This window comes from Lithobates pipiens, unplaced genomic scaffold, assembly GCF_037356315.1.
Source record: "Lithobates pipiens isolate NorthernLeopardFrog02 unplaced genomic scaffold, aLitPip1_a1.2 Scaffold_18, whole genome shotgun sequence".
Taxonomy (NCBI): domain Eukaryota; kingdom Metazoa; phylum Chordata; class Amphibia; order Anura; family Ranidae; genus Lithobates; species Lithobates pipiens.
Window position 1 is genome coordinate 24084425 of NW_027507758.1, and position 24551 is coordinate 24108975.

At 43.6% G+C, this 24551-nt stretch overlaps 1 protein-coding gene across 7 annotated transcripts in view; it reads right to left on the bottom strand.

Annotated features, from left to right (window-relative positions):
• Positions 1-24551, bottom strand: part of PLCB4 (phospholipase C beta 4) — a 524177-nt gene that overhangs the window by 327108 nt on the left and 172518 nt on the right. For all 7 annotated transcript variants that reach the window (XM_077485485.1, XM_077485488.1, XM_077485487.1 and 4 more), the window contains one exon: positions 8632-8690. The gene's annotated coding sequence lies outside the window, so the exon portion shown is untranslated. The remainder of the gene's footprint in view (positions 1-8631; positions 8691-24551) is intronic.

The window sequence follows — 24551 nt, forward strand, 5'->3', positions numbered from 1 at the left end:
ACAAGAAGGCGCGGTGGCCCGGCAGAAGAACCGAAGGCGGCGACAGAAGAACGGAATGCAGCGGCGACAGAAGACCGGGCCACCGCCTGCAAAAGAGCTACAAGAAGGCGCGGTGGCCCGGCAGAAGAACCGAAGAGGGGGACAAGACCCCCGAAGTCGGGAGAAGAGGCCGGCGGCGGGGAGGAAGAAAGCCGGACTCCTCCGCTAGTAAAAGAGCTACACACAGATAGCGGAGGAGTCCGGCGAGAAGACCCCCGAAGACGGAAGACCCCCGGAGCTGTGCAATAAAATATTTTTTCCCTGTGTTGTGTTTTTTTTTGTACTTTATTTCACAGGTGAATGGGTAGGGGTACATTGTACCCCATACTCATTCACATAGGGTGGGGGGCCGGTATCCGGGGGCCCCCTTCTTAAAGGGGGCTCCCGGATTCCGATAAGCCCCCCGCCCGCAGACCCCGACAACCAACGGCCAGGGTTGTCGGGAAGAGGCCCTTGTCCTCATCAACATGGGGACAAGGTGCTTTGGGGTGGGGGGGCCGCGCGGCCCCCCCTTCCCCAAGGCACCCCCCCATGTTGAGGGCACGCGGCCTGGTACGGCTCAGGAGGGGGGGCGCGCTCGCTCGCCCCCCTTTCCTGGCCGGCCGGGTAGCGTGCTCGGACAAGGGTCTGGTGTGGACTTTGGGGGAACCCCCACGCCGATTTTTTTCGGCGTTGGGGTTCCCCTTTAAGCCCATTCCAGGCGGCGGAGCCCGCGACGTCTCCTTCGCGGGCCCCGCCTACCTGTACACGCGCTCGAAATGGGCGGATTTGCCTCCTCCTTACGTGGGCGAGTCCGTTCATTTCAAAAAGTTGAGCGAACTGTTTGGCAAACAGTTCGCTGAAACAGTCCGCTCGTGTGTGGGCAAGTCCGCTCATGCAAATTTTGAGCGGACTGTTTGCCGAAACTGTTTGACGAACAAGGTTGGGCAAACAGTCCGCGCGTGTGTACGCGGCCTTACAGTCGCTTTTTTGAAAGCTAAAGCGCCTGAAAAACGCCCCAGTGTGAAAAGGATCTCAGTGTGAAAGCACTCGGGCTTTCACATTGGGATTGCAGTTGCAGCTTCTTTCAAGCGCTTTACAGGTGCTTTTTTTAACGCTAAAGCGCCTGAAAAACGCCAGAAAAACGCCCCAGTGTGAAAGGGGTCTTAGGACTTGAGTGCACCTTGTCTCGACAGGTCCCCTGAAGAATGGGGTCTGCCTAGTTTCAGCTGGATGGACCACAAGTATCATACTCCTTGAGATTCTTTCACCTGGGGGTTCAGGACCCGGGTCCTTTCTCTTCAGAGGTGGCCCATGTGTACACCCTGAGCACTTTTATTTATTTATTTTTAGATCTGTTGAAATAACCAATTCACTCCCGATTAGTAGGGTGTAAGGACTTGCACTGAACACCTTGCGGGGGGGGGGGGGGGGGGGGGGCACGTGGTCTAATGGTCAGGTTCTCCCCTTCCCATGGGGTCTCCCTTCAGTGGAGCCCTACTTAGGTGGACCCTACCTGGACAGGTCCCCCGCAAAATGGGGTCAGCCTTGTTTTGGCTGGGTGGACCACGAATACCCCAGTCCCCGTCAGGAGCCTTGCACCCTGGGAGTTCAGGGCCAGGGTCCTTTCTCTTCGGAGGAGGACCATGTGTTAAACCCCGCGTACTTTTTTCGTATGCTCGCGTTTTTATTGAATTTTGTGTCCGTTTTGTGCTCTCACACACAAACAAAATAGAAAAAAAAAAAGTTAAATAACTATAAAATTGACAAAGTATTTCACAATAATTGAATTGGCATAGTCCCTTCATGCATTAGGTGTTCTGAAGGACAATTGCCTGATACAAGCTCCCAGAGTCAGTCCTGACCTATGTTAATATTGACAGAATACAGCCTTAGTAAGATTACTTGGCAAAAGCTCGGGACATGAGCATTAGCCGCGATCTCCATAAATACCGCTCTCCGCTGTACCCTTGAGATAGTTTACATTCTGCTACAAGGTCGCGCGGGGCTCGGCTCTCAATGCGCTCTCACTGGGTCAGGTCTGCAATCATCTTGATAAATATCTTTTCCATATTTGTGCGGATCAGATTATTATGTGACATGAACAGATTATGCAGATTGAGGTCTCCGGAGATTCCCTCGCCACGGAGAGACGCTTTTAGGAGGAAAACAATGAAGGTGAAAAGGCTACAAACCTTCTTCTTCCTAAAGAAAATTTCACTGGAGATAATATTCTTTCATTTTTTTTTTTCCATTCTTTTCATAAGTTCTACCAATACAGTTCTTTATTTGCTCCCCTTTTGTCTGTTAAATACACTATATTGTCAAAAGTATTGGGACGCCTGCCTTTACACGCACATGAACTTTAATGGCATCCCAGTCTTAGTCCGGAGGGTTCAATATTGAGTTGGTCCGCCCTTTGCAGCTATAACAGCTTCAACTCTTCTGGGAAGGCCGTCCACAAGGTTTAGGAGGGTGTCTATGGGAATGTTTGACCATTCTTCCAGAATCGCATTTGTGAGGTCAGGCACTGACGTTAGACCAAAAGGCCTGGCTCCCAGTCTCCGCTCTAATCTATTTGAGGTCAGGACTCTGTGCTGGCCAGTCAAGTTCCTCCACCCCAAACTTGCTCATCCATGTCTTTATGGACCTTGCTTTGTGCACTGGTCCAAATAATTTGGTGGAGGGGGGATTATGGTGCGGGGGGTTGTTTTTCAGGGGTTGGGCTTGGCCCCTTAGTTCCAGTGAAGGGAACTCTTAAGGCGTCAGCATACCAAGACATTTCATGCTCCCAACTTTGTGGGAACAGTTTGGGGATGGCCCCTTCCTGTTCCAACAAGACTGATCACCAGTGCACAAAGCAAGGTCCATAAAGACATGGATGAGCGAGTTTGGGGTGGAGGAACTTGACTCGCCTGCACAGAGTCCTGACCTCAACCTGATAGAACACCTTTGGGATAATTTAGAACAGGAGACGCGAGCCAGGCCTTCTCTTCCTACAGCAGCGCCTGACCTCACAAATGTGCTTCTGGAAGAATGGTCAAACATTTCCATAGACCACTGTTTCTCAATTCCAGTCCTCATGGCCCACTAACAGGTCATGTTTTCAGGATTTCCCTCAGATGAAACAGCTGGGGTAATTACTAAGGCAGTGAAACTGATCAAATCACCTGTGCAAAATAATGAAAAGCCTGAAAACATGACCTGTTAGTGGGCCATGAGGACTGGAATTGAGAAACACTCCCATAGACACATCTCCTAAACCTTGTGGACGGCCTTCCCAGAAGAGTTGAAGCTGTTATAGCTGCAAAGGGTGGGCCAACTCAATACTGAACCCTACGGACTAAGACTGGGATGCCATTAAAGTTCATGTGCGTGTAAAGGCAGGTGTCCCAATACTTTTGAGAATATAGTGTATACCATTGAAAGCATTTTATTATATCTGTGCAAAAATATACCTGTTGATCCTGCCAGAAATCTTAAAAACTGATTAAAATTAATTTCCAGGCAGATCCCCAATTAAAAAAAATAAATAAATTGTATTCGATTTGTCTGATTTTTATTTATTTTTTTCATTTTGTATTGCCTGCGCTGCAGAAGACGTCTAGGTTGGCGTTTGTTTTTTTTTTTTTTTCGAAACATAACAACTCTAAAATCAATCTTATCACTGACACCACCTTGTAGGGTCATTAACTCCAACGAACAATATCTGACAGAACTCCAAAATTGGCTACAAGTTTTTGATTGCGAATTGGCAAGGCTGATGGGAAGTTATTTTTAACCTTCTGGTAAAGCTGGGAGTGAAAAAGTAAAAGAAAAAAAAACAAAAAAAACAACAACAAAAAACACACAATGTTTTGTAGTTAGCACTGCTTGTAGAAAGGTATATAAGTCTGCAGTACTTTGAAGTACCCAAAACAAAGAATTATTCATAAATAAAATAATGAGATTTTATTATTGGTTTGTAAAGTGGCAGCCAGGAAAACATTGTCTCTATTTTTGGATAAATTGGGGAAGAGTTCGAACCTTAATCAGGTATCATTGCTTCCTATGTCCTCAGACCCAAAACAATTATTTTTATATTCTATTGTAAATATCTGTTCTTTGGGGCACCTTAAATGTCAATTTTTGGGGTATTTTTGGTCTGTGATTGATTGGATGTGGCGCCCTCACCCTGAGCATTCCATATCTTTGCAAAAAGGACCCGACAGTACTGGGAACCTGATCAATGATGAGATAAATGGAGATGGCACCCAATAAAAAAATAAATAAAAAAATAAAAAATAAAAAAGGACCCAAAGGTACTGGGAACCTGATCAATGATGAGATAAATGGAGATGCCACCCACTAAAAAAAATGTAAATGAAAAATGAAAATAAAAAAAAATGACCCAAAGGTACTGGGAACCTGATCAATGAGGGATGCCACCCACTAAAAAATAATTTTTTAAAAAAAGGACCCGAAGGTACTGGGAACCTAATCAATGATGAGCTAAATGGAGACGCCACACACTAAATAAATAAAATAAATAAAGGACCCGAAGGTACTGGGAACTTGATCAATGATGAGCTAAATAGGGATACCACCCACTAAACAAATAAAAAATTTAAAATAAAAATTTAAAAAAAGGACCCAAAGGTACTGGGAACCTGATCAATGATGAGCTAAATGGAGATGCCACCCACTAAAAAAATAAAAAATTTAAAATAAAAATTTAAAAAAAGGACCCAAAGGTACTGGGAACCTGATCATCGATGAGCTAAATGGAGATGCCACCCACTAAAAAAAATTAAAATTTAAAATAAAAATTTAAAAAAAGGACCTGAAGGTACTGGGAACCTGATCAATGATGAGATAAATGGAGATGCCACCCACTAAAAAAAATGTAAATGAAAAATGAAAATAAAAAAAAATGACCCGAAGGTACTGGGAACCTGATCAATGAGGGATGCCACCCACTAAAAAATAATTTTTTAAAAAAAGGACCCGAAGGTACTGGGAACCTAATCAATGATGAGCTAAATGGAGACGCCACACACTAAATAAATAAAATAAATAAAGGACCCGAAGGTACTGGGAACTTGATCAATGATGAGCTAAATAGGGATACCACCCACTAAACAAATAAAAAATTTAAAATAAAAATTTAAAAAAAGGACCCAAAGGTACTGGGAACCTGATCAATGATGAGCTAAATGGAGATGCCACCCACTAAAAAAATAAAAAATTTAAAATAAAAATTTAAAAAAAGGACCCAAAGGTACTGGGAACCTGATCAATGATGAGCTAAATGGAGATGCCACCCACTAAAAAAAATTAAAATTTAAAATAAAAATTTAAAAAAAGGACCTGAAGGTACTGGGAACCTGATCAATGATGAGATAAATGGAGATGCCACCCACTAAAAAAAATGTAAATGAAAAATGAAAATAAAAAAAAATGACCCGAAGGTACTGGGAACCTGATCAATGAGGGATGCCACCCACTAAAAAATAAATTTTTTAAAAAAGGGCCCGAAGGTACTGGGAACCTAATCAATGATGAGCTAAATGGTGATGCCACCCACTAAATAAATAAATAAATAAAAAAGGACCCGAAGGTACTGGGAACTTGATCAATGATGAGCTAAATGGAGATGCCACCCACTAAAAAAATTTAAAATTTAAAATAAAAATTTAAAAAAAGGACCCAAAGGTACTGGGAACCTGATCAATGATGAGCTAAATGGAGATGCCACCCACTAAGAAAAATTTAAATTTAAAATAAAAATTTAAAAAAAGTACCTGAAGGTACTGGGAACCTGATCATCGATGAGCTAAATGGAGATGCCACCCACTAAAAAATTTTTAAATGAAAAATGAAAATTAAAAAAAGGACCCGAAGGTACTGGGAACCTGATCAATGAGGGATGCCACCCACTAAAAAAATATTTTTTTTTTAAAAAGGACCCGAAGGTACTGGGAACATAATCAATGATGAGCTAAATGGAGACGCCACACACTAAATAAATAAAATAAATAAAGGACCCGAAGGTACTGGGAACTTGATCAATGATGAGCTAAATAGGGATACCACCCACTAAACAAATAAAAAATAAAAAATAAAAATGTAAAAAAAAGGACCCGAAGGTACTAGGAACCTGATCAATGATGAGCTAAATGGAGATGCCACCCACTAAAAAAATTAAAAATTCAAATAAAAAAAAAGGACCTGAAGGTACTGGGAACCTGATCAATGATGAGCTAAATTGAAATGCCACCCACTAAGGGCTGGGTATATTCACAGAAAACTATACCATTATAAATGCAAAAAAACAAAAAACAAAATGAAAACACCACAGATGATTTCTATCTACAATAAATACATTTTTTGAGGCGATAGGCGTTGGGTGTTTACATATTTTTTTTTGCATTTACAATTCCATATCTTTGCATTATGTTCTCGTTGATTAACCACTTGATCTGCAGAAGACTTACCCCCCTTAATGACCAGACCAATTTCTGCAATACGGCACTGCGTTACTTTAACTGACAATTGCGCGATCGTGCGACGCTGTACACAAAAAAAAATGTCTGTCCTTTTTTCCCCTTCACAAATAGAGCTTTCTTTTGGTGGTATTTGATCCCCTCTGCGCTTTTTGCACCATTTAGAAAAAAATCAAGCTCCAGCCCAACACGTGTCGCTCTGCCCCTAACGGACTTTTTCTGTCGGAATTTCCAGCGGAAAAAGTTCGAGAGCAGGATCTAAAGTTTTCCAACAACAAAATCCGATCGGACTTTTTCCGATCGTGTGTAGAGAATTCCGATGGACAAAATGCCACGCATGCTCAGAATAAACTAAGAAATGAAAGCTATTGGCTACTGGCCTGTTTATAGTCCGTCTGTCGTACGCGTTTGACGTCACCTCGTTCAGAACGACTGGATTTTCCGACAACTTTGTGCGACCGTGTGTATGCAAGACAAGTTTCGGCCAAAATCCGTCGGAAAAAATCCGACGGATTTTGTGGTCGGAATGTCCGACCGTGTGTATGGGGCATAACTGTTGACAAATAAAATGTTTTTTCACCTACACTTCTAACTTCCTAGGGCAGGAGTTACTGGAGTAGAAAGTGAAGGGAAAGTTGTCACCAAAAAGGGAGCAGAGGACATATCTCCCACATGAGCATGCCTGTCAAAGATGGAGTTTCTTCCCATTCCCATACAGGTGTTTACATAGCGCCAGCACTTTACTCAGCATTTTACAAACCTACTCTACCTGTCCCTATCCTGGAGGAGCTTACAATCTAAAGTCACACACACAGCAGATGTGTACACCAACACTCCTGCTTGACAAAGGTGGTGGTGCCCCTAAAATGTCTTGCAGCCCGCCCATTCTCTGATGTCACCCCTGTGAAAGATGTACTTCCCCTCATTATTACAGACATTTACATAGCGTCAGCACTTTACTCAGCATTTGACTTACCTACCCTATCTGTCCCTACCCTGAAGGAGCTTACAATCTAAGGTCACGCACATAGCAGATGTGTACACCAACACAGCTGCTTGACAAAGGGGGGCGGTTCCCCCGAAACACGTTGCTGCTCAGCCTCCTCTGACATCACAAACACCTGTTATCCTCTCAACTTTGCATTGTGACAGATGCCACCATTCTTCTGTTCCTCTTGTGATCTGTGGTGGTTTCAATTATAGGCTGCTGTTTGATCGGCCTTATCCATGTATGCCTATGTAATGTAACTGTCAGGGCTGGCTTAGCCCTTCCTCCTCTGGGCTGGCCGCTCAGCTGTCGGCTAATTGCCAGCTCTCTTCTCTTTCCACAGTTACCAGCTGTTCCCAATGATGCTCGTCTGACCTGCCTATTTAAAGCCTTCCTGCTCCCTTTTTCTTTTGCCTTCGCGTTGGTCACATCACAGGGAACCATCTCCTGCTGTTTGTTTCAAGACTGGCTTGCTGACATCCCACCTGGCTTCTTATCCTGCTTGTAGTTGCTCTCCTTGGATCCCTGACTTCCGGCCTGGCTGATTACTCGATCTGGTTAATGAACTTTGGACTGGCTGACTACCCGATCTGGCTACTGGACTCTGGCTATGCTTGACTACGCTTTTTTCTATTTACCTTTTTATTTTTATTAATAAACAAGGGTGATTTGATTGTACTTCTGTCTCAGTCTGTTTAATGGTTTCTGACAGTAACCCCTGGCGGTCACTACGCTGGATTCAGGAGTTTTAACATTGTAAGTGTACTTTGTTTTTATAATGCGTTGTCTTATTGATCCTACTAACCCCAGCACCCTGTTCTTTGTTCCCTCCAATCTAAGGCTCCTATCTCAGGTGCCAATGAACCTAATTAGAGAGGGAGGAAACCCATGAGCAGTTGGGATTTGAGCTGTGGATCCTGGTCCTGAAAGTTAGGATTGCTGACCACTAAGCCTCTGTGCAACCCATGCTCGTTTTTGGCAAATATCATCTCACTTTCTGCTGTGTGTCTGGGCTAGACAGTGGGAGGGAATCATCAGACAGCATAAGAGAAAAAATTGAATTCCAACCCTTCTCCACCCCATCCAAAGCTAGAACTCAAGAAACGCATCGGCACAAGCCCAACTTTACATTTGGCTTACCTTTTCTCTTCTTCAGTGGCTATTTGTGGGGACCTTTTTGCATTCCATCACAGAACACCCTAAAAATAAGACAGAAATGAAGCGGAATGAGCATAGTTCGAAAATATTTCTAAAAATAAATAGAAAATTATATATATATATATATATATATATATATAATTTTTTTTTTTTTTTTTTAGAAGTGAATTTGATGTACCAGAAAGATTCTGGAAAATCGAATGGCCCTTGTGACAATCTAGGTTTAGAAAATGATTAAGTGTGCTCCATTTAGTGCCAAAGTAAAAATCGGGCAGTGCCCACCGCCACTCCAGGAGGAGTAGACGGGAGACCTGCAATGTCAACAGACCTGGCCTTGGGGAAAAAATTTCTGCGTGATCAGCCTTCTTCCTGGCTCTCTCCGGCAAGGGGCTTCCCCTGGGCCTCCTCCTTGGCACAGCTTCCCCTAGACCAGTGATGGCGAACCTTGGCACCCCAGATGTTTTGGAACTACATTTCCCGTGATGCTTCACTACACTGAAGAGTGCATGAGCATCATGGGAAATGTAGTTCCAAAACATCTGGGGTGCCAAGGTTCGCCATCACTGCCCTAGACAAAGCAGGACAGCTCTAGGACCACTTCAGCACATGTTAGGTCCCAAAACATGCTGCTGGGCCTAACAACAGAGCTCCATCCAGCAGCACATCTCTAGGCCTCAGCCTAGGGGAAGAGAGAGAGCACATGGCCTGTCCCAAATATTTATATCTTCCCCCCAGCATGCACCAGTGGCAACCTCCTACTAAATGAAATATAGATATTCATAACTTCGTTGACCAGTGATACTAGTGACATCTCCTGGCAACAGTGAGAAATCAAAAGCCACCTGAACTACTTGCCGACCAGCCCCCGTCATTATACTGTGGCAGTTCGGCTCATTCCCCCGCAAATCGCCATAGGTGTACGTCGGCTCCTTTAAGAGCCATAGTAGGAACGCGCGCCTGCTACGCTGCGGTTTTGCGATGTCCGCCGGCCACCCATGATCGCGGGATCTTGAGAGCCAGAACGGGGATCTGTCAATGTAAGCAGACAGATCCCCATTCTGACAGGGGAGGAGAGAGAGATCTGCTGTTCCTACTGATTAGGAACAGTGATCTCTCTCCTCCTCCTGTCAGTCCCACCCCCCCCCCCCCCCCCCCCACAGTAATAAACACCTTCCAGGGAACACATTTAAGCCCTTGATTGCCCCCTAGTGTTAACCCCTTCCCCGCCAGTGACATTTACACAGTAATCAGTGCAATTTTCTAGCACTGATCACTGCGTAAATGTCCCCGGTCCCAAAAACTTGTCAAAAGGGTCCGATCCGTCCGCCACAATGTCGCAGTCCCGCAAAAAATTGCAGATTGCCCCCATTACTAGTAAAAAATAAAAAAATTAAATAAAAATGCCATAAATCTATCTCCTAACTGCAAACCAATCAATGCACGCTTATTGCGATTTTTTTGACTTTTTTTGCCAAAAATATGTAGAAGAATACATATTGGCCTAAACGGAGTAAAAATGTATTTATTTTTTGGATATTTATTATAGCATAGTTATTTTCCCCCAAATTATCGTTTTTTTTTTTTGTTTATAACGCAAAAAATAAAAACTGCAGAGGTAATCAAATTCCACCAAAAGAAAGCTCTATTTGTGTGAAAAAATATGTAAATTATGTTTGGGTGCAACGTCGCACGGCCGCGCAATTGTCAGTGAAAGCGACACAGTGCGTTTCACAAAAAAATGGCCTGGCCATTAAGGGGGAAAATCTTCCGGTCTGAAAGTAGTTAAGCTTAGGGAAAAACCATGTAAAGAAATGATGCAATCAGTCTGAGCTAACTACAGCCTGACCAAAAACGAAATTGACGTAGTAGCTTCTGTTTAGGACAAGGGGGTCTACACAATGTTTGCTGAAGCACTCGCATACACCTGAGCACAGCCAACCGTCTAGACCTTGGTTGAAGCACATGCATAAATTCTCATGAGTCTTTATGTTTATGGAACATACTGACACCTTCAGTGTTAGCTGACCTCTTTAGGACAACGTTTTCAACCCTATCCAAACACTATTTCCCCCATCCCCCCCCCCCAAAAAAAAATCTTCTGGTTGACATTGCATGCATGTGCCTCCAGACAAGAGATTGTCACCCAATCTGCTCAAAATTTGTCAGAATGTAGATTGATCTTCTCCACTCTCCATTTTTATGCAAAACATTAGAGAATGTATTTGCATTTGGCCTTCATCATTCTTAGATCTCCTTGTTTTTTGTTAGATAAACCAGTAGCAATTACTAGAGTAGAACTATAGGACTGCTCAATACTTTAAAAAGGTTGCATCAATTACAGCACTTAAATATAATGTCTGTGTACAAGCATTGTACATTCGCTCACTTTTCTGCAATTATCTAATGTCCTACAGCGGATTTAAATTAGATGCGAGAACTAATAAATTAAACACTCTGGGGGTTATTTACGAAAGGCACATCCACTTTGCACTGAAAGTGCACTTGGAAGTGCAGTCGCTCTAAATCTACGGGGTAGTTCTAAAATGAGGGGAAGCTCTGCTGATTTTATCATGCAATCATGTGCAAGCTAAAATGCTGTTTTTTTTATTTTCCTTCCCTCGGATCTACAGCGACTGCACTTCCAAGTGCACTTGCAGTGCAAAGTGGATTTTCCTTAAATAACCCCCTCTGTCGTCGCCTAAAATGATACACTGTTCAGTAGCACATCTAAAGCTGTATGAGCCCATGAGCCCCAGTCATTCCAGCCATCTCTTGTGCCCAATTAATACAATTGTTAAACCTACTGCCAGGACCCGGGTCTGAACCTGCAACCTTTGCTATGTCGGATGATGTATCTTCTTGAGAACCTTGTACCTTTTTTCTCTTGAACTTTGAACCCTTTGCTCCTCCCATGAATGTCCTATTTTAGCCATGCCTTTGCACTTCCTGTTTGCCAGAATTTTGTGCTCTCTCCAGCCATCTTACTCTTGTTTCTCCTGCTGTCGTACATACCTCCGCTACCACTGGTTACTGACCTTGGCTTGTTCCTTGACTATGCTTCCGCTTGATCCCAACCTATGACCTTTGGCTTGTTTACTGACTACACTTGTGCTTGATCTGTACCAGCTATATCATCTGCTACTAGACCCTGGCTTGCTCACCTCCGGGTTGGGCGATCATGACCTGGTATTAACCCACCACAAAACCCATTTCTACCATCAGGACCTCTGGTGAAAACCAGTTAGTACTTAAAGCGGGAGTTCGCCGGGAGTCCGCGTTTTTTTTTTTTTTTTTTTAAAAAGCCAGCAGCTACAAATACTGCAGCTGCTGACTTTTAAAATAGTGACACTTACCCGCCCAGCGCGCCCGCGATGTCGGCACCCGAAGCCGATCTCTCGATCGTCTCTCGGGTGCTGCTGCCGCCATCTTGGGTATGGGAATCAGGAAGTGGAGCCTTTCGGCTTCATTTCCCGGTTCCCTACTGCGCATGCGCGAGTCGCGCTGCGCAATAAGGATGGACCCGCTGCCTCTGGGATCTGTGTGTTTCCCAGCAGGCAGCGGGGGACTTTCGGAAAGGGGCGTAACCTACGCCCCTTTCCGCAGAGAGCTATCCCGGAAGTGGGTGCAGATACCTGTACTGTACAGGTACCTGCACCCCCCTCCCCCCTGAAAGGTGCCAATTGTGGCGCCGGAGGGGGGGGGGGGTTCCGATGAGCGGAAGGTCAACTTTAGGGTGGACCTCCGCTTTAAGACTCTGCACCTCAGGTGAGACTGCATCATCTGCCAGGATGATCTGCTTGTGTATTTATCCTGCTGGTCCGTGGGAGCTTTTCTACTGCTATAGCTACTGCTCTCCGAGCCTGACACCAGACCATGACATCTACTGCATTCCAATGGAAAATAAATTCAAATGGTGAAGCGCACAAGGAAGCTGCTGAATTCCTGCAGAGTGAAGCTGCTCAATGTGTACCCTGCACTTGTGTAACAGGGCTACTAGCTGTATTGGTGTAAAGAGGACTCGTTGTGTCACCCAAGGTTCTCAACCATGCAGGTTGAGGATGTGTATTTTATATGGAGGGAACTGGATTTTCATTTTTTCTAGGCAAATCCCAGGCAGGATCCTTGAGCCCAGAGGCTTTGTAGAGTACTGGGTGGTATGAAGCCTCCAGCCATAGGTTAAATTTTGGATGACAACCAGCACATAGATTGTGCAGGTGTGTATAAACCTCATATTAGGGTACTGAGTATAGTTCAGGGATCCTCCCGGTTGACAGAGGAGGGCTCCTCTCATTGAGATAAACAGCTAAATAAGAACTGTGGGAACAATATGTTGAGAGTGTCTGAACTGACCAGGCCAAGGCATGTGAGCTTGGCTCTGTATGGAGACTGTAACACAAAGCCCGAGGCCTTGGTCAGGAACCATAGTTACCTAATGTTTCTTTTGCCTTTAGCAACCCTGTTACCTTACGGCAAGCAAGCCTACTGGTGCTTGGTTTCCCATTACCCCAGTTCTTAGAACGCAATGCTACAGCTCCTGGCCAGAAAGCACTGGGACTGAGCGAATGAGACAAAGAAAGGTATCTGTAGTCTTAAGGCTGTTCAGGCAATAGACAGCGACTGACTTCGGAATCCAGGGGCAGTCATAAGACAGGTAGCAGGCAAGCATAGTCCGGAAACAGTTCCAAGGTCAGGGCAGATAGCAAACAAGTGCAATCCAATAGACAGTTGTGTGGACACAGTATATAGAGAGCAAGTGTAGTTTAGCAAACAATCTGAGGTCAAGTTCAGACAGCAATCCAAAGAGAAGTCCGAGTACAAGGCAGAGGTCAGCAACAAGTAATCCAGCAACAGTTCACAGCAGGGCACAGCAAAAAGGGAGCCAAGAAGCAGACGATATCACAAGCCTGGAGCTCTAGGTTTGTGATGTTTAAATAGAGCACCACAGTCTACCGGGAGGGATGAAGCAGGGTGGGCCGTGGGTGACCGTTGCCTGAACGGGATGTTGCTGGAGGGGTTGAGTCACCGCTGGCCTTTTAGGGGCAGGGAGCATGCTTGGCCAAGTGTAGAGAGCCATCGCTAGTTGCGTAGAAGCACAGCTCATTCTCCAAGTGGCTGCTACAGGGGGACATGGGGAGCAAGTGCCTCCAACTCTCCTAACAGAGACAAACTGAACGTCTGAAAAGACAAAACTAACCAGAAGGCTAAAAGCATTGCGCATATGTTGTTCAATGTGATTGTGAAAAGCACCGCCTGGGCAGCATTTTTTCCTTTCCACTGAGTAAAAATTGGCAAAAAGCCCTTAAATGTATTTTACTGGCTGGACTCATGAAAAGTGCTACATTCAAGCTGACCCACACCATGGTGCTGCTGGCATAATCTGAACTCCAAGCCAATATAAGAAAACAAAGTCGCTATAACTTTCACACAATCCAATTAATATACACTTACTGGAATTTATTTTTGTTACCAAAGACATGTAGCAGAATACATTTTGGCCTAAATTTACAAAGAAATTTTTTTTTTTTTTTTTTTTTTTTTTAATTATTGGATATGTTTTACAACATAAAGTAGAAAATGTTCAATCTTTTTTCATTTATTTAACCACTTGACCTGGTTTATACCCCTTCATGACCAGGCCATTTTGTTGAGATACGGCACTGCGTTATTTTAACTGACAATTACGCGTGCAATGCTGTACCCAAATAAGATTTATGTCCTTTTTTTTTCACAAAAATAGAGCTTTCTTTTTGTGGTATTTAATCCCCACTGCGCTTTTTATTTTTTGCGCTATAAACAAAAATAAAGTGACAATTTTGAAAAAATAAAACAAAAACAAAAAAAACGCATTCTTTTTTTGTTTATGCACAAAAAAAAGACCAGCAATTTTGAAAGAAAAAATATATCTTTTTTTATTTCTGCTATAAAACATGAAAATAATCAAACTTCGTCATCAATTTAGGCCAATATGTATTCTGCTACATATTTTTGGTAAAAAAAATTCCCAATAAGCGTATATTGATTGGTTTGGTTTGCACAAAAGTTATAGGATCTAAAAACTATGGGATATATATTTTTTTTTTTTACTAGTAATGGCGGCGACCAAAGACTTACAGCGGGACTACTATATTGTGGCAGACAGTCGGGACACTAACTGACACTTTTTATACTTTGTGGGAACCAGTGACACCACTTTACTGACACTGGCTGGGAAGGCTGGGAAGGGGTTAAACATCAGGGGCGATCAAAGGGTTAACTGTGTGCCTAGCCAGTGTTTGTTTACTGTGTGGAAGGTGCTTTTAAATAGGTTAAGGCATGGATCTATGTTCCTTTGCAGGAACACAGGATCTATGCCTTCTGTACTTAAAGTGGTTGTAAACCCTTAAAAACCACTTTGACCTACAGGTAAGCCTAGATTAAGGCTTACCTGTAGGTCCAAGAAATATCTCCTAAACCTACACGGTTTAGGAGATATTTGTCGAAAGACAGGCACCGCACTGAGCGCGCCGCTGTCAACGGCGATATGCCACGAGTGGCGGCTCCCGTGCGCATGCGCGGGAGTGACGTCATCGCGGCTTCATCGAATGACAGTGGGGGAGCAGCGAGACCCACCGAGAAGATGGATGCTCCAGACTACAGCGACGACAGTGGTGACTTCACTGGCTCCTGTGTCAGGTAAGTGACAACCCAGTGGTGATCAAATAAAAACTCTAGTTGTGTGAAAAAATTAAATAAAAGATATAAATTTATTTTGGGTACAGCGTTGCCTGACCGCACAATTTCCAGTTAATGCAGCACAGTGCTGAATAGCAAAAAATGCAGTGGACACGAAAGGGGGTAAAATCTTTCCGGAGGTCAAGGGGTTAATATTTGGCACTGAGTACAATGCTAAATGAAGACAGTTTGGCAATTTTACCAATGAGAAAGTATTTCATATTTGGTTAAAGGTTTACATTGCACCCTACTGATCCCAAACAGCAAGAAGTGAAAGCTGGAGCCTTTCCAAAGGACACAATGAACATTTTGGAAGGCTGTTTAGATCTAAGGGAAGCAGTATACTAGCATTGGAAAAATGACAAATGAATTTCTTCTTTCGTCAACGAGTGGCGCTATACTTCAGGTGTCTCCAGTAATTTGGAGAAGCAGCCCGTGTGTTAATGACAATTTTCACACGTGGGCTAAAAGAACTAAAGCAATTGTGATACTTCTTCTATGTCAGGGGGGAGATGCCCAAGAGGAGCATCAAGCCTTCGGGCACCCCAGGTTAATGGATTTTAGAATTATAAACTCATTTAAATTTGATTGAAATATAAGTCATACCCTTTCGGAAACCTTTGAGACTGTTCAGTTATTGGATTCCTATTGTATAGAGACTAACTAATTGTTCCTTGATGAGGAAAAATGGGATCATGATGTTCTTATTGGTCTAAAAGCAGAACCATCACCAAGAGACATGTAACTCGACAGTTAATAACGAGATACTGCTAGTCAGGCCTGAGAAAATGACACAGAACTGGGCCAGCGTTGTAGTTTGGTACGTTGACGTCAATAGGAAACAACGGCGCTTTGGCTAAGTGGTAGCCTCTTACTGTTCAGCTTGAGTCTTCGAATCAATTACCACCAGTGGTGCTGAGCAATCATTGTGGTCATCCAACCATCCATCAACCCCAATATAGGTATTTATTTAGAAGCAAAGAAGAGGTGGCCACCCAAACTTAGAAGGATGGGGGAGGGGTTTCTAGGCTCATCTCATTTGGTATATTTAAGCAATCATTGTGACCATCCAACCATCCATCAACCCCACTATATGTACTTATCTAGCAGCAATGAAGCAGTGGTTACCTAAATCTAGAAAGATAGGGGATGGGTTGAGTCTTGGGTTCAATTACCACCAGTGGTGTTGAGCAATCATTGTGGTCATCCAACCATCCATCAACCCCAATATAGGTATTTATCTAGCAGAAAAGAAGAGGTGGTCACCCAAACTTAGAAGGGTGGGAGAGGGGGTTTCTAGGCTTATCTCATTTGGTATATTTAAGTAATCATTGTCACCATCCAACCAACCATCAACCCCACTATATGTACTTATCTAGCAGCAATGAAGCAGTGGTTACCTAAATCTAGAAAGATAGGGGAGGGGTTGAGTCTTGGGTTCAATTACCACCAGTGGTGTCGAGCAATCATTGTGATCATTCAACCATCCATCAACTCCAATATACAGTTGTGCTTATAAGTTTACACTGTCAGAATTTATGATCTCTTGTCCATTTTTTCTGAGAATATGAATGATAAACACAAAAACATTAAAGTTCATGTGTGTGTAAAAGCAGGTGTCCCAATACTTTTGGTAATAAAGTGTACTGTATGTACTTATCTTGCTGCAAAGAAGCAGTAGCCACCCAAACTTGGAAAGAAAGGGGAAGGGATTCTAGGCGTATCTAACCTGGTATACTTGAGCAATCACTGCGACCATCCAACCGTCCATCAACCCCAATACACTGTATATCAGGGATCTCAAACTGACGGCCCTCCAGCTGCTGCAAAACTACAAATCCCATCATGCCTCTGTCTGTGAGAGTCATGCTGGTAACAGTCAGCCTTGCAATGCCTCATGGGACTTGTAGTTTTGCAACAGCTGGAGGGCCGCCAGTTTGAGACCCCTGCTGTATATACTTATCAAGCAGAAAAGAAGCAGTGGTCATCCACGCTTAGAAAGATAGGGGCTTTAGGCATATCTAGCTATGTGAAAAATCATGAATTTGAGCAATACTGATTGATGGTTACTGCCTCGATAACAAGTCTTGAGGTAAGCTTGGAAAAAAAAACTCCAAACACAATAATTATTGCGAAAAAATAATAATTTACCTCTACAAAATTACCAGACCAACAAAATGGATTACAATGGTAATTAGCCATGGCCACTACTAAAGGAAAGGTGTCACGGGCTCTGAACAGGTTTTAATCCTGTGGGATTGTCAGACTCAGTTAAAGCACTTGATCAGGTCATTATATCAGGAGGCACTAGTCCCTTAAGTCCCTCAGAATTAAAGAGGCTTTCTTTCCCCCAACCTATAATTCAAAATGCAGCACTTAAACCAAGCAAATTATGGGTCTCCTGCAATAATTCTGTATCTCGATCAGTCTTGAGAGGCATTTATAGATCACTGATAACAGTTTCTGCCTCAATCACGTTAGACTGAGCCTGAAATGCCTCCACGGCGTCGGCGGGTTTTCAAGGAAAAAAAAACTTGCATGAGAAAGCTCAGAGCTGTTTAAGTATTTAAGATCTGTAGGATGGGAATTTCCAGTCGAAGGTTTACATGGTAACTATGCAGAACGTGCGTAACTGGTCACACATGAGGACACTGTTCACACATGAAGACAACTGATATCATGAAATAAATGATCAAATTGCCACTGTAAAGTTGGGGACCATTAGCTCTCACGGCAGATGCGTTTATCAGTGATTCAAGCCAGTCAGGAACTATATTTAAGAGCGTGGTAGCCTATTTTTATTAAAAAGGCAAATAAAAGTCCGTAACATAAAGGTTTCCTACACACGGGTTCTTCTCCAGCAAATAAATACAACAGAAAATGCTAGCCCACCTGTCTCTCTTTAGCAGTACCTCTGCCCTTTATCCTGGTCACACTTTACACTTGGTCACACCTGGCCACACTGGTTCACTTTAGTGCCCACGGCTCCGCTCTGGCCTTAGTCCTCAGGCCGTTGCACTACCTCTTGCAGTCACACGTTCTGACTGCCTCCTGCAACCTCTCTGACTCCTGGAGACCTCCTGTCTCTCTGGATGTGGAGCAGTCTCCAACTGGGAACCATGTGGTCTTCCCATATCCTCATTATAAGTGCTGTGCTCACCCGAGCACACACTCTGCTGGTAATCTACAAAGGCTGGACACAGGGTTGGAGATCCCATCCCACAAAAGACACTATGGAATCTCCAAACTACAGAGCCCCATGACCAAATACCAAAACCTGGAGAAAGCTGTGAAAGCAGTTTTCTCCAGTCCACATTTATGCTCTGTAGCCTTGCGCCAAGCAAATGTGCATACCCTGTGTCCCATAAACTATCAATTTTACCTTGACAGCATTTCCTACTGTCACACCACACAAGACTCTGTTGGGCCAACATGCAAATCTGCCATGCCATCAATTGGGCAACCACCCTTTTACTGTCTGTGGACAAAAAGCTTAAAGAGAATCTTCACCCTAGATACAAGAAAACTAAAAGAACAATTACCTGTCCAGGGATCCAGCACTGTCCTCACCTAGGACGGTTCCTCACTGGACTTCGGGTTTCTAGCGCTGGCATGTTTACTATGGGAAGCCGGCTGCGACTCCTTGTGACTTTACAATCGGCTTCCCACTGTGCATATGTAAGCCACACTGCACTTTATGAATGGTCCTGCAGTCTTTTGGGACCTGTGACATGTCCCAGAAGGAAGCAGGCACAGAGAGGGGTGGCCAAACTTCTGCTTGGATCGCCTAGGCCAGTGGTCTCCAAACTGTGGAAAGTGGACCAGATGTGGCCCTTTCCTTGCCTTTATATGGCCCTCAGAGCACTATTCCTCCCAGTGGATACCAATGATGAGGGACTATTCCTTCTACTGACACCAATGATGAGGGACTATTCCTCCCACTGACCTTAATGACAAGGGGCAATTCCTTTAACTGACACCAATGAGAGGGACAATTCCTCCCACTGATACCAACAATCATTTCCATTGACAACAAAGATGGGGCACTATTCCTTCCACTGACATCATTTTCTACAGGTCACAGTCCGGCCCCCCTAATGTCTGAGGGGCAGTAAACTGGCCCTTTGTTTCAAAGATTTGGAGACCCCTAGCCTAGGCAATATAAGCACAAGTGGGAGCGGGTACCTATCAAAACGAGGTCCCCGCTCCCCCCCCCAAAATAAAGTATGTGTTAAACATGGTAGAGGAAGAAAAGGGGAGGAGCACATAAAGGGTTTTAGGGTGAAGTTACAATTTAGGTTTAGGTATAGCATATTTTTTACAATATTATATGGGTCCAGTTTGAGCCAATGCAAGTATGTAAGTGCCATACCTGTGGGATCCCAGTGAAGGCTGAAAGTCACTGTAATAGGCACCACTACTATTCCAGTGATCTCCGCTATCTTCTGAGTGCCCATGGCTGCCCTGCTGCATGGCCACCATTCAGAGAACACTTTGCATTTTTCAATAGATGCAAAGTGTCCTCTGATTGGATTGGGTGGAAATTGGGATTTTACTGCCCTGCCTCTCCCCCTTGTCCAATAAGAGAATGTTTTGTTGTTAGTTGTTTCTTTTTACTATTTATATTGTGACAGTGTTTTGCCCTGTCAAAATAAAAAAAAGGAGGGTTCTCACTGATGTAGGTTGTGGATCTCCAGGATGACTATTCTGAGTGGAGAAAACTGGTTTTATAATTTTCTCAATGACTGGTAATCCCTGGATTGGGTTCTAGAGCCCAGAGGCTTCAAAGAGTCTTAGGACGAAGCCTCGAACTCTATGTGACAAACTTAACTTTTCACTGTGGCAGGACAGAGCACCGTCATAATATAAAATATGTTTTTTAACAAACATTTTTTGTTGCAGCTTGAGTGATTGCCCTGTAGATGGAATGCCTTTTTCAACAAAGCAGCTAAGAACAGGCAGGTATACATGTAAAAAAGAAGAGTCCTAGAAAAAGCCGACACGAGATCACTTTCTCTTGGCGCTCCTCCTAACTATTTTTTAAACATACAGTATCATACCCCCTTTCTGTGATGGGAATGAAGGACACCTATTAGCAAAAATATGTAGGCATAGGACACCCCCCCTGCCACGCCCCTTAAAGGAGAATCGTACAATAAAAAATGATTCGTTAAATTCACATGTGCTTTTTTACCACTACTATTCCTTTATAATGGCTTCTGAAATTTACACATGCAGCGATTTACATGAAAGGTTTAGCACTTGGAAACACTTTTTGATAGATAAATAGAGCATTTTATATACAACTACAGTATATAGATCAGACCAAAATGGAGGACAAATAAGGAGGAAGGAGGGACATTGCTCCAAATCAGGGACAGTCGAAATCAGGGATAGTTGGGACCTATGCAGTATGTGTCTTTTAGCCAGTCAGGTGATGAGGAGGGTCCTCTTATTTGGGGGTGATCAGTCCCCATGCTGCAGAGAATGTTGCTGACATTATGATCTGTACTGTCCTCTGCAGAATCGCACTGTGAGCCCAGGCCGACCCGATGATGCACTCACTTGCAGGTGCTGTGTCCTCGATGGCTCAGGTTCACAGGGATTGTTAAAGTCAAGAAGAGAACCAACGGTGCAGGGCAGAGGACAAAGCATAGTGCAGTGCTGGAGCACGGAGAAGGTAAGTAGTGCATTGATTTTTTAATTATTTTCTTTTTACAGGGGGGAAAGCAGAGGTATTAAAAATATATATATATAATATAAATATATATATACAGTTGTGCTCATAAGTTTACATACCCTGGCAGAATTTATAATTTTCCTTGTTATTTTTCAGAGAATATGAATGATAACACAAACACTTTTCTTTCACTCGTGGTTAGTGCTTGGCTGAAGCCATTTATTATCAATCAACTGTGTTTACTCTTTTTAAAGGGGTTGTAAAGGTATGCATTCTATGCATTAAGGTGAAAAAACATCTGACAGTGCCGGCGCCCCCCCCCCCCCCCCAGCTTCCCTGTTTTACTTACCTGACCCCTCGAAAGTCCCGCGCTCGCCTCCGACATCCTCTTCACCGCTCAGCTTGGCCGCTGATTGCCTGGAGTAGATGGATTGAAAGAAGCGCAGCCATTGTCTCGCGCTGCTGTCAATCACGTTCAATGATGTGGCGCGCCAGGGGCGGAGCCAAGTGATACAGTGAGCGCTGTGTCACGGGAGCGCGACCCGCAAGTAATTCTCACCATGTGAGGGAGCTTGCATGAACGTGAGAAGCCGAGACAGCCGCCGAGGGACCCCAGAAGAGCAGGTTCGGGGCCGGGTCTGTGCAAAACGAGCTGCACAGTGGAGGTAAGTATAACATGTTTGTTATTTAAAAAAAAAAATAATAATAATTAACTTTACGTCATAAGCACAACAGAAACTACCCAAATTACCCTCATCAAAAGTTTACATACCCTGGTGATTTTGGCCTGATAACATGCACACTAATTGACACAAAGGGGTTTGAATGGCTATTAAAGGTAACCATCCTCACCTGTGATCTGTTTGCTTGTAATTAGTGTGTGTGTAAAAGGTCAATGAATTTCTGGACTCTTGCTCTGTTTCAGTATGTCACAGTACATGTTGGCATTCATGGTTCCCTCAATGAACTGTAGCTCCCCAGTGCTGACGAGAAAGGTCCCCCCATCGGATAGTGTCCGCCCTATACTGCGCAGGTGCAGCGCTTGCGCAGTAAGCTCTACATGGCGCCTGCGCACTTAATAGTACATTTTGTTAGATGCTGATTATGTTGTAAGCACTTTGTAAGAGGGCTCCTCGCGGGCTCACTTCGCTCGCCACAGTTCAGGCAGGGCCTCGCTTCACTCGCCATATTTATATTGTAACTCTATGTTCACTTGGATGGTGGGATTTGATTGCGCAGGCGCCGTGTAGAGCTGACCATCAGCTGTTCATCTTCAGAGACTTTTGGCGTCTCCTTTGTCCTTCGTGCTGTGCAAGCATAGTATAGGGCGGACACTATCCGATGGGGGACAGTTCTCGACAGGACACCGGCAGCACTCATGCAGCCCCAGACCATGACACTCCCACCACCATGCGTGACTATAGACACACTTGTCTTTGTACTTCTCACCTGGTTGCCACCACACACACTTGACATTATCTGAACCAAATAAGTTTATCTTGGTCTCATCAGACCACAGGACATGGTTCCAGTAATCCATGTCCTTAAGCCCCATACACACTATCAGATTTTCTGCTGATTTTTTCCTTCAGATTTACCAAAACCATATAATATGAGGTCAAACCTTAGGAGTTCCAATTTGTATGCAATCAGGTAGGCCCTTCCACTACATGGTTTTGGTAAAACGGAAGGAAAGAATCAGCAGAAAATCTGATAGTGTGTATGGCGCTTTAGTCTGCTTGCTTTGCCAAACTGTTTGCAGGCTTTCTTGTGCATCATCTTTAGAAGAGGCTTCCTTCTGGGACAACAGCCATGCAGACCAATTTGATGCAGTGTGCGGCGTATGGTCTGAGCACTGACAGGCTGACCCCCCCCCCCCCACCCCACCCCTTCAACCTCTGTAGCAATGCTGGCAGCACTCATACGTCTATTTCCCAAAGACAACCTCTGGATATGACGATAAGCACATGCACTCAACTTCTTTGGTCGACCATGGCGAGGCCTGTTCTGAGTGGAACCTGTCCGGTTAAACCGCTGTATGGTCTTGGTCACCAGTTTCAGGGTCTTGCCAATCTTCTTATAGCCTAGGCCATCTTTATATAGAACAACAATTATTTTTTTCAGATCCTGAGAGAGTTCTTTGCCATGAGGTGCCATGTTGAACTTCCAGTGACCAGTATCAGAGGGAGAGAGGGATAACACCAAGTTTAACACACCTGCTCCCCATTCACACCTGAGACCTTGTAACACTAAAGAGTCACATGACACCGGGGAAGGAAAATGGCTAATTGGGCCCAATTTGGACATTTTCATTTAGGGGTGTACTCACTTTTGTTGCCAGCGGTTTAGACATTAATGGCTGTGTGTTGAGTTATTTTGAGGGGACAGCAAATTTACACTGTTATACAAGCTGTACACTCACTACTTTACATTGTAGACAAGTGTCATCTCTTCAGTGTTGTCACATGAAAAGATATAATAAATCATTTACAAAAATGTGAGGGGTATACTCACTTTTGTGAGACACTGTATATATATGGATATATATATATATATATATATATATATGGATATATATATATATATATATATATATATATATATATATATATATATATATATATATATATATATATATATATATATATATATATATGAAATAATGTCCATCTCTAATTTTCTTTTTTAATTCCTTTGCAGGTGTAAAAAAAATAAAAAATAAAAAAAAATATTTATATACAGTCCACATATATTTGGACACAGACACAATTTTAGTTTTTTCAGGTATGTACCAAAACATATTCAAGCTATAGTTAAATAATGGCTATGGGCTGAAAGTGCACGCTCTAGGGTTTAATTTGAGGGTATGTACATCCAAATCGGAGTTATGCCTCATCACGTTCCAAACAATCGGATTTTCCGACAACTTTGTCTGACCGTGTGTATGCAACACCAGTTTAGGACAAAATCCGTCGGAAAAAAATCCGACGGATTTTGTGGTCGGAATGTCCAACCGTGTGTACAAGGCATAAGAGGTAATTGGACAATTGAATCAAAAGCTGTTTCATGGACAGGTGTGGGCTACTCCTTCATTATTTCTTCATCAATTAAGCAGGTAAAAGCTCTGGAGTTGATTAGTGTGGTATTTGCATTTGGAATCTATTACTGTGAACCTACATCATGCATTCAAAGGAGCTGTCCATGCAAGTGAAACAGGCCATTGTAAGGCTTGGTTCACACCTATGCGAATTGGATGAGGGTTTACCCTCAACCAATTTTCATAGCAGGTGAATGTGACCGGCTCTTTATGGACCCGTTCACATATCTCTGGGATGGCTGCGGCGCACACTGCACAGAAACGCTGTGCGTCTTTAGCTCCATTTCAGGGCTGAATTCAGGCAAAGATTCAGCCCTGATACATCCCTGAACCAGAGAACAGGGACGCACATTGTTCCTGTGTGATCTGCAGCCGGTTCCGGTGTGAACTGAGGCTCAGGCTTCAAAAAATAAC